Consider the following 14,216-nt stretch of genomic DNA (forward strand, 5'->3'; position numbering starts at 1 on the left):
GGACACAGAGCCGATTGGACACGGACTCGATTGGACACTGACCCGATTGGACACGGACCCGATTGCACACGAACTTGATTGCACACGGACTCGATTGCGCACCGACCCGTTTACACACGGACCCGATTGCGCACGGATCCGATTCCGTATCGACTTGTTTGCACACGCACCCGATTGCACACGGACTCGATTGCGCACCGACCCGTTTGCACACGGACCCGATTGCACACGGACTCGATTGCGCACCGACCCGTTTGCACACGGACCCAATTGCGCACCGACCCGTTTGCAAACGGGTCGGTGTGCAATTGGGTCCATGTGCAATCGGATCCGTGTCCAATCGGGTCTGTGTCCAATCGATTTCGTGTCCAATTGGGACTGTGTCTGATCGGGATGGTGTGCAATCGAGACTGTGTCTAATCGAGTCCGTGTCCAATCGGGTCTGTGTCCAATTGAGTCCGTGTCCAATCGGGTACGTGTGCAATCGAGTCGGTGTGCAATCGAGTCCGTGTGCAATCGGATCCGTGTCCAATCGGATCCGTATCCAATCGGGTCCGTGTCCAATCGGGTTTGTGTCCAATCGAGTCCGTGTCCAATCGGGACTGTGTCCGATCAGGATAGTGTGCAATCGAGACTGTGTCCAATTGAATCCGTGTCCAATCGGGTCTGTGTTCAATCGAGTCCGTGTCCAATCGGGAAATACTACTGTGTCCATTCCCTTATGTGCGCAATCGGGCCTCACTCCTTTTGGTCCTCGATCAATAAAATTACATGTAGCAGCCCTATCTAAAGTAAAACAAATTTATCTTAATAAATATAATACATCGCTGCTTTTAGCGGCACCAGTAGAATACCTTTTCAGTACAGGACAAATATATGTCCTTCGTAAAAATCATTTATCTCATGAGTTTTAAGAAATTCTTGTATCTAAAAAATAAAAACTTTTAAATAAAAATATGAATATTGTTTATATATCTTTTTTATATTATCTATGAAACGTTTTTTAGATATTTGTATAATTTACCTAAGAAAATAACATCTAAGAAACAATCTAGATAAATAATATAAGCATCTCATCTTTTATCTAGATGTTTTAATGCAAAAGAGATTTTTATCTCCATCTAGATGATTTTACTAGCGCAACACCGAGTTAATATCACATATATGTGTCTGTAGCAATAATTGATTAAATTTGTATTATTAAATAAAATCGAACAATTAAATAAAACGAGATGAACTCGTGGCATTGATATTATGGTTTGTTTGCGTCGCCATGCCCCGACATGCTCCTGCTCACTCCAACGCACTTTAATAGATTGGCATCATCGGAATCAACGTATTGGAATGCGTTGGGGTGAATAGGAGCATGTCGAGGACTCGGGGCATGTGACGTGAACAGACTCTATGTCTCAATAGTAAACGTATTTCCCACCACGCGAGACACTTACTCCTCTTTTCTAAGCGTACTTTCCAGCAAGACAGTGTAACACTGTATCCACTAGTGTGAGTGAGACACACTGATATGCTCTTTTTCACACTAATGGACACTGTGTTACATTGGGTCTGTTCGCGTTACTTGCACTTTTCGCACTCAACATCTTCGCTTTCTCTTTTTCTAGTGCTCAAGTATATATTTATCTCCTTTAAAGTGCAAAAAATTTTGGGGATTTCAAGCGAACAAACCTATTGTATCTTGCTGGAAAGCACCCCAGATAGCCAAGCGTGATTAAGCATTTTGAAGAAACTAATGCACAAAACGTGTTGCTAGATATTTGCTGTATATTTGCTGACATCGAAGTAGAACACGTTACGAATACAGCAATATGTCTGCTTATACATGCAAACAGTTGGCGAAATTTTCCGAACAAACGGTTCGCAACTCGTATGTTATGTTGTCTACAACATGACAGCAACATGACGGCAAGGAATGATTCAATCGAATAATTATATCTTGAGCATCATGATGCAAACATGACAGCAACAACACATATATAATAATTTTCATTTGTTATTGGATATATGCCTTTAAATTATGAAGTTTTTTAATTGTAGCGTATTGTTTACAAATTGTTGACAATATGAACTTGTCACACGTTTACGACAACTTTTCAATAAAAAGACGTCTATATTTTCGAAATTTAAATATAATTTATATATATAACTTTATTAATCATATTACACATAAACATAGTTACAAAATAAAAGAATTATATATAATTTTAAAAATTAATATCTATATATATATATATAGATATTAATTTTTAAAATTATATATAATTCTTTTATTTTGTAACTATGTTTATGTGTAATATGATTAATAAAGTTATAATTAAATATATAAATATATATATATATATATATATATATGATTAATATATATATATATGATTAATAAAGTTATAATTAAATATATAAATATATATATATATATATATATATATGATTAATATATATATATATATGATTAATAAAGTTATAATTAAATATATAAATATATATATATATATATATATATATTTAATTATAACTTTATTAATCATATTACACATAAACATAGTTACAAAATAAAAGATAAACATAAATAAAATTAGCAACATATTATTCATTATTATATAAAAGAAAATACTTTATTGATCATTTATTATAGAAATAAAATATAAAATAAAATAATTTTTAATACATATCCCAGGTAGTAAGATTTGTACAAGTAATATTTTGTAAATATTTATAAATATTTTATAAATATTTTTATAATGTTTATAATAAATCTTTATAATTCAAATAAATATTATAAATATTTTGTAAATATTTTATAAATATTGTGTGCTGTCTGGGATATAATTTAGCTTTATCAAAAGAACAGAACAAAAACATATTTTTATAAGTTATTCTACATGTTATTTCGCATACGTAAAAAGCAGTAAAAAAACTGTAAATTTATATTTATTTATAAATATTATTTAACTATACGTTTCATGTTTCTGACATCTATTGAACTGATCTATAACAAATATGTATTCATGAGCATCAAGTGTCAATGGATCATTGCGAAGTGCTAGGTTGCGTACGATGTTCGAAGTCAAACAGTGTCGACGGCGGTTCAGAGTTGGATGGGTGACCGCAAAAGTTTTATTAGGCAATGTCAGATGTGAGTATATTGTCAGCATATGAGCATTCATTATTTGACATATGTTGCCGTCATGTTGCTATTAACATGCTGTTGGTTGCGGATCCCTTATGGGAAAAACACTCTAATTTTGAGAGTTTACACTCAAAATTGAGTGTTAATACTCGATTTTGGGAGTTTACTCCCAAATTTATGTGTATACGCTCAAATCTTGAGTATTTACACTAAAGATTGAGTGTTTATACTCGAACATTGCGTGTGTACACTCAATGATTGAGTGTTCATACCAAAGTTTAGATTTAAATATTGAATATTTGAAAGTATACTCTCAACATTTGGATATGACACTCAGTAAATGAGTGTATACTTCTAATATAAAGTGTGAACACTGAAACGTTGGAGATGTACATTCAACATCTATCAGTTGAAGGTATACACTTAATATTGAGTGTGCATTCTCAAACATTGGATTAGAAAATGTTAAATAAAAACAAAAGCAAGAAAAGCAAGTTCAACCGAAACATTCAATTATAGAGTGTTCAGCTGGCTTTGAGTATTAATTTGAGTATTACTTTCAACTTGGATGTTTGCCATCTAATTGAGTGTTAATTTCAGTGTTATTCTTAAATTTAGGATTAACATTGAAATTAACACTCAATTAGATGGCGAACATTCAAGTTGAGAGTAATAACACTCTAATTAAAAGTAAATTAAAGAGCGAACACTCAATTTGAGTGTTTACACTGAATTGAGTGTTTACTCCTTGTCCGAAATTATACTCAACTTGACTATTTTTTTAAGTGTTATTTTTAGTGTTTTTTTCGTAAAGGCGTTTATTTCGATTGCCAACAGACAAGAGAAATCTCCAACGGCGATTGAAATGACTACAATTAGGAAAAGCTTATCGAAGACAGCTGTAATTTGTGAGGTAGATATATTGTATATATGTAATAATTAATTATAATTGTGTATTACAGTTATAAATATTACGTAAATTTCGTAGGCACATTTTAGTGAGGATCAGTTTGAGAACAAACGAGGAGATGGAAGAAAATTACTCCGACCATTCGCAGAACCAAATTTATTAAAGAGCAGTTAATAGAAAAGACATCTAGGTCTCTGGAAACAGAATTTCGTAAGTAAAATAAAAAAAATATGGATAAAAAAATAATAGTAAAATATATGGATAATTTAGAATTTAGAGTTTCAAGTGTACATACCCATACAACACAAGATCTTATATAAACATCCTAAAATATTCTATGGATATCTAGAATGTTCATAGAATATTTTAGGATGTTTACAGAATATCTTGTACTGTATGGGTATTGTATACATCTAGATACTTATGAAATGTGTGCATGTTTATTTGTAAGATTATGTATTTTTATTACAAGTAAATTAGAAAATAAAGCCTCGAATTGTTTGTGTATGAAACCACTGTATACTGCAACTTAAATTTAAATTTAAATTTTTAAATAGATGACAAGCAAAACCCAATAAATACAAATTGCACTAGCTCGTGCAATAATGATATTAATAGTAATGATAACGATAAGGACAATAGTAATAATAATGATAAGGAAAACAGTAATAACGATAAAGACAACAGTAATGATGACATGACAAATAATATTGAAACAAATGTGGATGAATTACAAAACATTAAATTAATCCGCAAAAATACTATCAAGATATTAGAAAGTTGAAAAGAGATCTAAAACATAAAACACGAGAATGTAATATTTGGAAGAAAAAATTTCAACAAAAAAGAAATATTTTAAACAAACTTTTCAATGCAGATCAACAAAACTTTATTACACGTTGTAAACAAGAAGGATCTTCAATTAATAAAGCCTCAAGACTATAAATGGCCTGCGGACGAAAAGGTTACGAGGAGATGCGACAGCAAAATTTGCCATATCCAAGTATCCGCACTTTACAATACCGCATATAAGGCTTAACATTTCAACCAGGTATTTTAGAAGATTTATATTCCAGCTGTTGAAAATAAAAGTTAGTACTGTTTTTATTATTGCTATATACGTTGAATAAGGTAACTACAGTTTCAAGATAAAGATATAGTAAAGCTATATACGCGTGTGCACACACATACACGTTCAATGTTAATCTAATTATGCTTTTTTGTTCTAAACTATTTGTGCGCGTGTCCATTTATAGTTTAAAAAAAGAGTAATTAAATTTTTTATAATTTTATTTATGTATATATAATAGTTTTATTTAAATATTTTAACTGAAGTTACTTTTATCCAATCAGCTATGAATAAAAGTATTATATACATATTTTCAATAGTGCTTATGATATGCTTTGTAATATTATTTTTTAGATAGCGACATTTAATTCAAAAGAAAAACATGCTGTACTTCTCGTTGATGAAATGTCGATAAAACCTGCAGTATGATAATTGTACCGGTACAATTGTTGGTCGACCATCAATGAAAATGTCAGGTGGAAAAGATTCTTGTAATCTATTAACTACACATAATCTTGTATTTATGTTGTGCGGCATTTCTAAAAAGTGGATACGAATATATAGCTAATTTATTTTGCCCGCAAGAAATGGTAAACAAAATTACAATTATTAAAAAGACACCCGATAGTGGAATAATTATTGAAATAGTACTTTCGGACATGGGAGCGCAAAATAGGAGTTAGTGGAAACTTTTTAATATTACAGCTAGTAAATTAAATCACATCCAAAATTACATTCAACATCCATGTAATAACAAAGATAAACTATTTATTACAGCGGATTCTGTTCATGTTTATAAAAATGTCGCATATTCACTAATTGCAGGAAACACATTTTATTTAGATAAAACGCTAGTAAAAAATATATAACTTACCACATAACGAAATCTCTATGACACCTATTCGCCAGGTATATTGTTATACCAACAAAATACTTCAAAAACTGTGTCCACATTTGAACGAAAAATCCATAAATCCTTCTCATTTTGATAAGATAAACGTTGTCTTAAGTGTAGGACTACTTAACAACAATGTTGCTGCAGCCATACTACATCATATTAATAACAAAAGTATTGATTGTATGCATAAAACTACTGCGTGGTTTTTAAACACCACGGTACACAAATGGTTCAAAATCATGACTAGCCGTTATGAAAAACTTGCACTATCCCATTTTTAGGAAAATGAATATACAGAAAATATCACTTTTTTAAAAGAATTTATAGAAATTGTTTATGGAATAACAGTTGGAGATGGAAAGTGGAAGCTGTTCCAAAGCGGTTTGATACTTTGTACACAAATTGCTCTTGATATACATGAATATTTAGACAAACAAAATTTTAAGTATTTATTATTAAGCAGGTTTACACAAAATGCGTTAGAAAATTTATTCTCTACAATACGTGCATAAACATCTGTACCAGACGCACAAGAATTTAAACAAGCATTGTCTCATTTCTTTGTCACAGTTTCAGACAAATCTCGATCGTAGTAATTATTCCACTATCAATGCTGATAACCTTATACAATATTGTAAAGAAATAAAACTTTTGAAAAGTAAAAAACCTCTGGAGACATGCAATGCTTCGAGAGCATTGAAAATGATGTATGGAATAATGAACTACACACTTGATTCGAAATGAACCTATTTTAACCCTTTGCGGCACACATTTTTCTATTAATCGGATTTTTATGAAAATTGATATAAAAAGGTTTTCAGGGTCGCTGATTACGAATCTGCAATTAGATTTCAACGATTCTTTTTCAAAATGGCGTATCCAATATGACAAGTCACGATTTTGAGTATTTTTTATTAGTTTTTTATGGAAATTGGTATACAAGAATTTTTCAGAACGCTGATTATGAATCCACCATAAAAAGTAAATAAATATCTAAAATAGCAAGATTGATTGTTTTTATTCGAAAAAATGTCAGCAACAAAATTCTGTATATCAATTTTTATGAAAAATCTATAAAAATACTCAAAATCGTGAATTGCCATATTGGATCCGCCATTTTGAAAAAGAATCGTCGAAATCTGATTCGTAGTCAGCGTAGAAGCGGATTCGTAATCAGCGACTCAAAAAAAACCTGCATATTGATTTTCGCAGCTTCATGATTCTTCCTTCTGACATACATTTTTTGTAAAAAATACTTTTTTTCGTTTTATTTATTTATATAACAAAATTAACTAATAATAAAGGAAAATTACACCCTACCAAATACTACTAAGATTTTTACTAAAGTAAAATTACAAGAAAAAATAATAAAATGCAGTATTTGGTGTCCAAAAAATTAAAAAAATTACTTCAAAATAGATGGTCGATATATCGATATTATCGACCATCATGCCGCAAAAAGTTAAATAACGTTGCACAAACAGCATTGGATCATTTGACAGGTGTATTGTTGTGTAAAATTAAAAAAAATTTACAAATATTGTGCTGCATGTTTCAATACACTTGTGACCACTAATATAGATTTAAATAATAATGTCATAATATATAACTTCTTTTTATAAAATTACGAGAATATAAAAAAATGTGTTACATTTTTCTACTATGGATGTATATAATATTTTATATAAATGCGAAATATTATTTCGGCAAGAAGAGACTAATTTACTGTCTAATAAGTTATAATCCACTGAATTTGTAAACAAATGTTTACAAATATATCTGACGGATTTTATTCCATCATGACATAACATTATGTACAAACTACTCAAAATGTTTGTAATTACTAGAATACATTTTAGTTTAAAGAAAGATTTTGATAATATTGTAAAAGCAGTTCCTACTTCTAGTCGAAGCGTGGCAATGAAAAAGTCTGTGATCAATTATAAATGTTATGGTAAAAAAAAATAAAATAAATTTTATGTTTATTTGTTAGTATTTATTGTTTTTTCCTTATTTGTAATACATATTCGTATAAGACAGGCTTGAAATGCTGCTTAGTGGACTTAAAATGGTGCACCAATTGCGGTATTTTATATATCTTAGTGACTTTACTATTTTCATTCGTTTAGCTAGAGCACTAAAAAAGTAGGTATTCTCACGTCCGCCATTTTTCTTCAAACTGGCAAGTAACTAGCATAATGTTTTATATATATAATACATTGCAATAACCTTTACAGTCTCAAGATCATAAATATCGTGTCTTCGTTTCATTGTCGCATAAAGTTTGGTGCTTCCAAAGATTATTGACGTATATATATACAAAACATACCTAATTTTTCCTGCTAGTTAGAAGAAAAATGGCGGACGTGAGAATACTCACTTTTATAGTGCCTTAGTTTAGCGCATTCCACGATAGGACTGGTAAAAAATGTATGACAGGTGGCGCACGTGACCATGCAAAATCGCAAACACGTTATTCTGCATGTACATAAGGTATCCGAGAATGTTTGCTCATTATTTACAATCGACTATCAATCACCGTGCGTTATATCTGTGACATTCGGAATAGACAGAGGCGCGCGTTATGTTAATAATGTGCTTCGTATGCGGTGCGACGCGACGCTGCGTCGCACACAAGCACCCATACGTATGTATGTACACGTACACATGCACAATTATATGGCATGCATGCATGTGCAGCTCAAGATTCGAGATGCGTCGAATCCAAATGAACGAACGCTATCGCAATCCCCCATTCTGGTCGCGCTTGGTAGCTAACTTACAGTACGCGTGATGACTGACGGTGAGAGAACTGATAGGATTACCAAGAGTATCGTGCCACTCATCGCCATTTAAATGACGAGAGTGACAATAGTTTTCGATACTTTTTCAATCGCCAACGATGAACATTTCAGAATTTTGACAAGCCTAATTTTCAAAGAAAGTTAAATAGACAAATTTTTTCATTACTTTTAATTAATTGGATATTGCATTTTCCTAGATTTATTTGCATTTTCACAATGCACAGTGGATCGAATGAACAAATCAGTGGACATAGGTAAAGAAATAAAGTCGTGATTTTTCTATTGCAACCATGAAAAATGTTTTGTAGAATGATCAAACTAAAGCATTTTGAATGAATTAATGTATTTATATTGGCATTTTCTCCGTTATCATTATTCAAATATAAACTATTCTATAATTTCAAAATTGCTGATAAAACGTTACTTCTGTTTGCCTTGAAATTACACAATGATATTCTTATCTGTAACTTTAATTGTTTATGTATGTTTAATGTAACATATTTAACAATTTTTCGTACATATTTATAAGATTACACTTATATATTTCCTATGCACTCGTCCCATTCAAGTATAAAAATATATCCTATAACCGTAGGTAAATATATCCTATAACTTCTTTGAACTGCACATAAAATTGGTTGCATTTGGCTGATTAATACAAGTATGGATATTATTCTATCACATTTGGATTTATAAACTCTATTTTAACAAAAATAATTAAAAATAAATGTTTTTTTCGAAATTTTATTCCCTCTCAGTGATAACAGTTAGTATCGCGGGAAGCTGGGGAATTAACCAACCATAGGCAAGTTTTTTTAAAGGAGGTGCCCTCGCCCACCCCTACGATAAACTTAAATGTGAACAAAATGTAATTTTTACTTAAAATATCTGTGAAAATTGAATGCCCGAAAATACTCGTTCACGAGATATATCTCTTTATATATTTGGTGCAATGATTTACGGAGTGTCTTTATTATTTATATATAGATCTATATTTATATTATTTTTAGATAAAAATTATTTTTATTATAAATAACATGGAGATATGTAGAGACAAAGAGAGAAAGGAGAGAAAAAGAGGGGGGAGGAGTTAAAGCAAAATTTTCATAATTTCGATTAGCATTATACTACTTCTTATATAATTAAATTATTACAAAATGTTTATAGAAAATTATGTAAATAATCTTTAGTTTATTCTGTGAAATTGAAATAATCATCTGTTAAAATCTTATATAATAACACAATTCTATGTTGTGTACTTTATGTATTCAGTAGTGGATTTGATCGATGTATACGGTGTGTTGAGAAGAAAAAGAAAATTATTACATTTTGTTCACATTTAAGTTTATCGTAAAGGTAGGCGAGGGCACCTCCTTTAAAAAAACTTGCCTATGGTTGGTTAATTCTTCAGCTTCACGCGGTACTAACTGTTATCACTGAGAAGGAATAAAATTTCGAAAAAGACATTTATTTTAAATTATTTTTGTTAAAATAGAGTTTAGAAATCCAAATTTTTGAAAAACATTACTTAATATTCTTTATTTACACTCAATTATATCTAAAAATACGTGGAACATATAAATATTAAGCAGTTACTAGAAAAATCTCATGTCCACTAATTCAGACGTTTCGATCCACTGTGCGGCGTACTCGTTGGAGAGATATCTTTCTCGGATAAGGGAATCTAGAGTATAATGGCCCTGCGAAATATGGCCTAGGGTCGATATCTTTTTACACAGATACTGCCTATGTATAAATGAAATGTCTTGCACTTATTGCTATTAAACCGATATTCTTAGTCGAATTTTATATTTAAAATTATCTTAAGTTTATTGTCTTAAATTATCATCAACCAATTACAGAATCATATTTGCATCTTAAGACATTACTTAAGATTACGGTTTTGAAATATGGTTTGATTATGAATTCCGGTTTTAGGTGTCTCTTTCTGCGTGATGTTATGAGTTCCCTGCCAAAAATGGTCGATTAAAACCGTTTAATATAAGAAGTAATCTAAATCAATCGGGTTATATATATCCACCTCAATCCGATATTATACAATTTAATTAAATCGGTTTTAATAATAAATGCCACATACAAATATCAAAAATTACAATTAGTACAAACAATTAAACAAACCATTTAATGTGTTGTACATGGATAAGATAGAATCAAAAAATTATGTACACAGCTCAATAGTTCCCATAAACAATGTCAAAAGCAAGGTTATTCATATAGATGTACGATATTGTAGATATTTAAACTTCCGAATATATTTGAAATTCAATAAATAAAACTTTCTAATAAATATAATTTTGTTTATTTATATATACACAATAGAATATAATATTCATGACAAATTCGATTTAATTGCATATTAAATCCGATTTCATTTTCATGCGAGAAATCTTATAATTTGAAATTAAAACGAATTACTCTTGCTTAGACAAAATTGGATTCTTACTGCATTCAAACCGATTTAGTTATCCCCGAAATCGATAAATTTTGAATTAAATCGGATTACAATCAACTCAATTAGTAAAAATTAGATATTTATTATAATGAATTGAAATTTCGGATTATTTTGGATTACATATCTATCCAATTATTTGTGTTTATTTAGATTAACAATAATCTGTATTAGAATCATAGACATAGTATGAATAGACGGAGCATGACGTTACTACAACTAACGCTTGCGAATAATAGGAGCGAGACACATATGAAGTATCCTCCACTCTCCTTCTCTTTTCGTGCATGCGTAATATGATGAAGCGTCAAAATGTTGTTTACAAATAAAGACATTTTTTTCGGTTGCCAAGAAGGTCTCTTTCTCAACTCACTTCAAAAAAGTGAAATTTTCATTTGAACTTCCAGATAACAGTCTTCTTAAAGAATTCATAAAGTAGTCGTTCTTTCTGAACAGTAATTTCTGAGGAATTCATAGAAGAGAATACTTTAAGAATAACGTAGGAAGTTACATGCACCATGATTCGAATTCCTCAGGACTTCTTAAAGTATTCATATAGAATTACTTGTTAGAATTCCTCAGAACTTCTTAAAGTATTCATATAGAATTACTTGTTGGAATTCCTCAGATACCTCCAAGTAGATATCTCAAACGCAGTTAAAAAATTTATTTTCAAGATTTCTGATAAATGTTCCAATTTTTATAATACTAGAACACAACATTGCGCGCGCTTCGCGCGCGCCACTTAGCATTTTTATATTGAACATTGCACTTATTCTTCTTCTGTAATATTACTCTCACACACTTTATCATATTTAATGCCCTTCTCTATCTCACGCTCCCTCATTCTCCCTTTCTCCCTCTCTAAATTATTAATTATATTATTAATTATATTAATTATATTATTTTCATATTGTTCAATATTACTCTTACACACTTTACTTTTTATTTAATCCTCTTCTATATCTCTCACACTCTCTCATTCTCCCCCCTCCTCCCCACCTCTCTCTCTCTCTCTCTCTCTCTCTCTCTAAACACAAATTATTAATTATATTATATTTGCATGTTTCTTAATATCATCTCTTACACACTTTACCTCCATACTTAATCCCCTTTAAATAAATTAAAAATTATAATATATTATATGTAACGTTACCTGTTAATTTTCAATAAAATTTCAAAACTCACTTTCTGGCTTTCTTGTTTAATCTCTCTCAATTATAATTTCCTTTCATCTAATCTCTTTCTTTTTCTAATCTCTTTCGATAAAACTCACTATCGCTCTCTGACCATTTCAACAACTTCTGACAACAAGCATCCAACAACTTTAAAATTAAATTTTTTAAATCTTATGCCTTAATAATACAACATTAAATTTAAATTTTTAAATAAATTAAAATTTATAATATTATACGTAATGTTACCTGATAATTTTCAATCAAATTTCAACACTTTCACTTTCTGGATTTCTTTTTTAAACTCTCTCGATCTCAATTCTTTCTCTTTAATCTCATTCCTTTTCTTCTATTAAAATACACAAATGTTAAAATAATTAAAACGCAAATGATATTTAATGAGAATAATAATAATTAATAAAAATTGATAATTATTGAGAATGATAATTAATAAGAAATGAGAATTAAGAGTTTAAGATTCCTTTTTTCAAAATATTTAAAACGCAAATGTTACCTTCCCGAAATCTCGCACTCTCTCTCTTTTTTTCTCTTAATAAGATCTTCAAATTTACTTAATTTCTCTCTCTCTCTCTCTCTCTCTTTCCTTCTCTCTCTCTCTCTCTCTCTCTCTCTCTCTCTCTTCTCTCTCTCTCTCTCTCTCTCTCTCTCTCTCTCTCTTCTCTCTCTCTCTCTCTCTCTCTCTCTCTCTCTCTCTCTCTCCTTCTCTCTCTCTCTCTCTCTCTCTCTCTCTCTCTTCTTCTTCTACCTATCACTTAATTCTTGCAATTTTTTTAACTTTTTATTTTTTATAAATATCTATATAAACACTGGCGCAAAAAGAAAACGAGACAAAAGTTTTGACCGATTTTTAGGCAATCTTCAACGTGATGCAACTTTGCGAAAAATCATCTAAATTACATGTACTTTTTTAAATTAAAGGGCAAAGACTCTACTTGAGAATCCCTAGGTGAAAGTTTGATTTGTTAAGTGCTAATATAACATATAGTATTGCATTGAGTAGGCAGTCCTCAACTACATATCTCATTGGATACATTACATTTTTTTTGCAGTGGTATATATGGTTTTACGTCTGTATCAGCTATATTAATTGATTTTGAAACAGCTATAAGAAAATCAATATATCTACCAGTTTGGAGTCAATGTTAATTACAACCAAATGATATATTGATTTTCTACCCCTGACATTCATTAATATTATGTAAATTTTTATTTCTATTTTCTGTATATAACCTCTTTAATATTTCTTTTTTCTTTTCTTACTCTCTGCTTCCTTTATTTCTTTTTTTCTTTTTTTAAATAAATGTTTATTTCTTTAACCTTAAATAAAACATTTATATATGTTAAAATAAAAACGCAATTAAGTCATTCAAATTCAAAATTTTGACAAAACAAGCTTTACAGCTTTTTAAACAATTATTAACATACCTATCTCGTCTTTCTTCCTTTTTTCTCTCCGCTTTTTATGAAATGTCTTAATGTTTATTAATTTAAAAGAATTATGCTTTTTGAATCTTTTCTCTCATTTCTTTTTTTCTCTCCTTTCTTTATCTTTTTCTCTTCTTTAATTCTCTATCCTTTATCTTCTGCAATTTTGAATAAAAACGTGTAAGTATAATTTTATAAATAATTACTAATATTATATAAAAACATTTTTATAAAAAATTATTGATTTACTTAATATTTAAATTTTATTTTTTATTTTTTTATTTTTTTTTATCTCACGCCTC

The 14,216-nt window shown here is 29.9% G+C and overlaps 1 protein-coding gene and 1 long non-coding RNA gene across 2 annotated transcripts in view; both read left to right on the forward strand.

The window, feature by feature from the left end:
- The window catches only part of LOC105839071 (BMP and activin membrane-bound inhibitor homolog), a 121,666-nt gene that overhangs the window by 72,111 nt on the left and 35,339 nt on the right, over window positions 1–14,216 (forward strand). The window lies entirely within an intron of this gene.
- Window positions 3,840–8,004, forward strand: LOC114254530. Its single transcript, XR_003625885.2, has 3 exons — window positions 3,840–4,262; window positions 4,610–5,143; window positions 5,476–8,004. It is a non-coding gene; the product is annotated as an uncharacterized LOC114254530 (long non-coding RNA).

The sequence above is a fragment of the Monomorium pharaonis genome, chromosome 2 (assembly GCF_013373865.1).
Source record: "Monomorium pharaonis isolate MP-MQ-018 chromosome 2, ASM1337386v2, whole genome shotgun sequence".
NCBI lineage: Eukaryota > Metazoa > Arthropoda > Insecta > Hymenoptera > Formicidae > Monomorium > Monomorium pharaonis.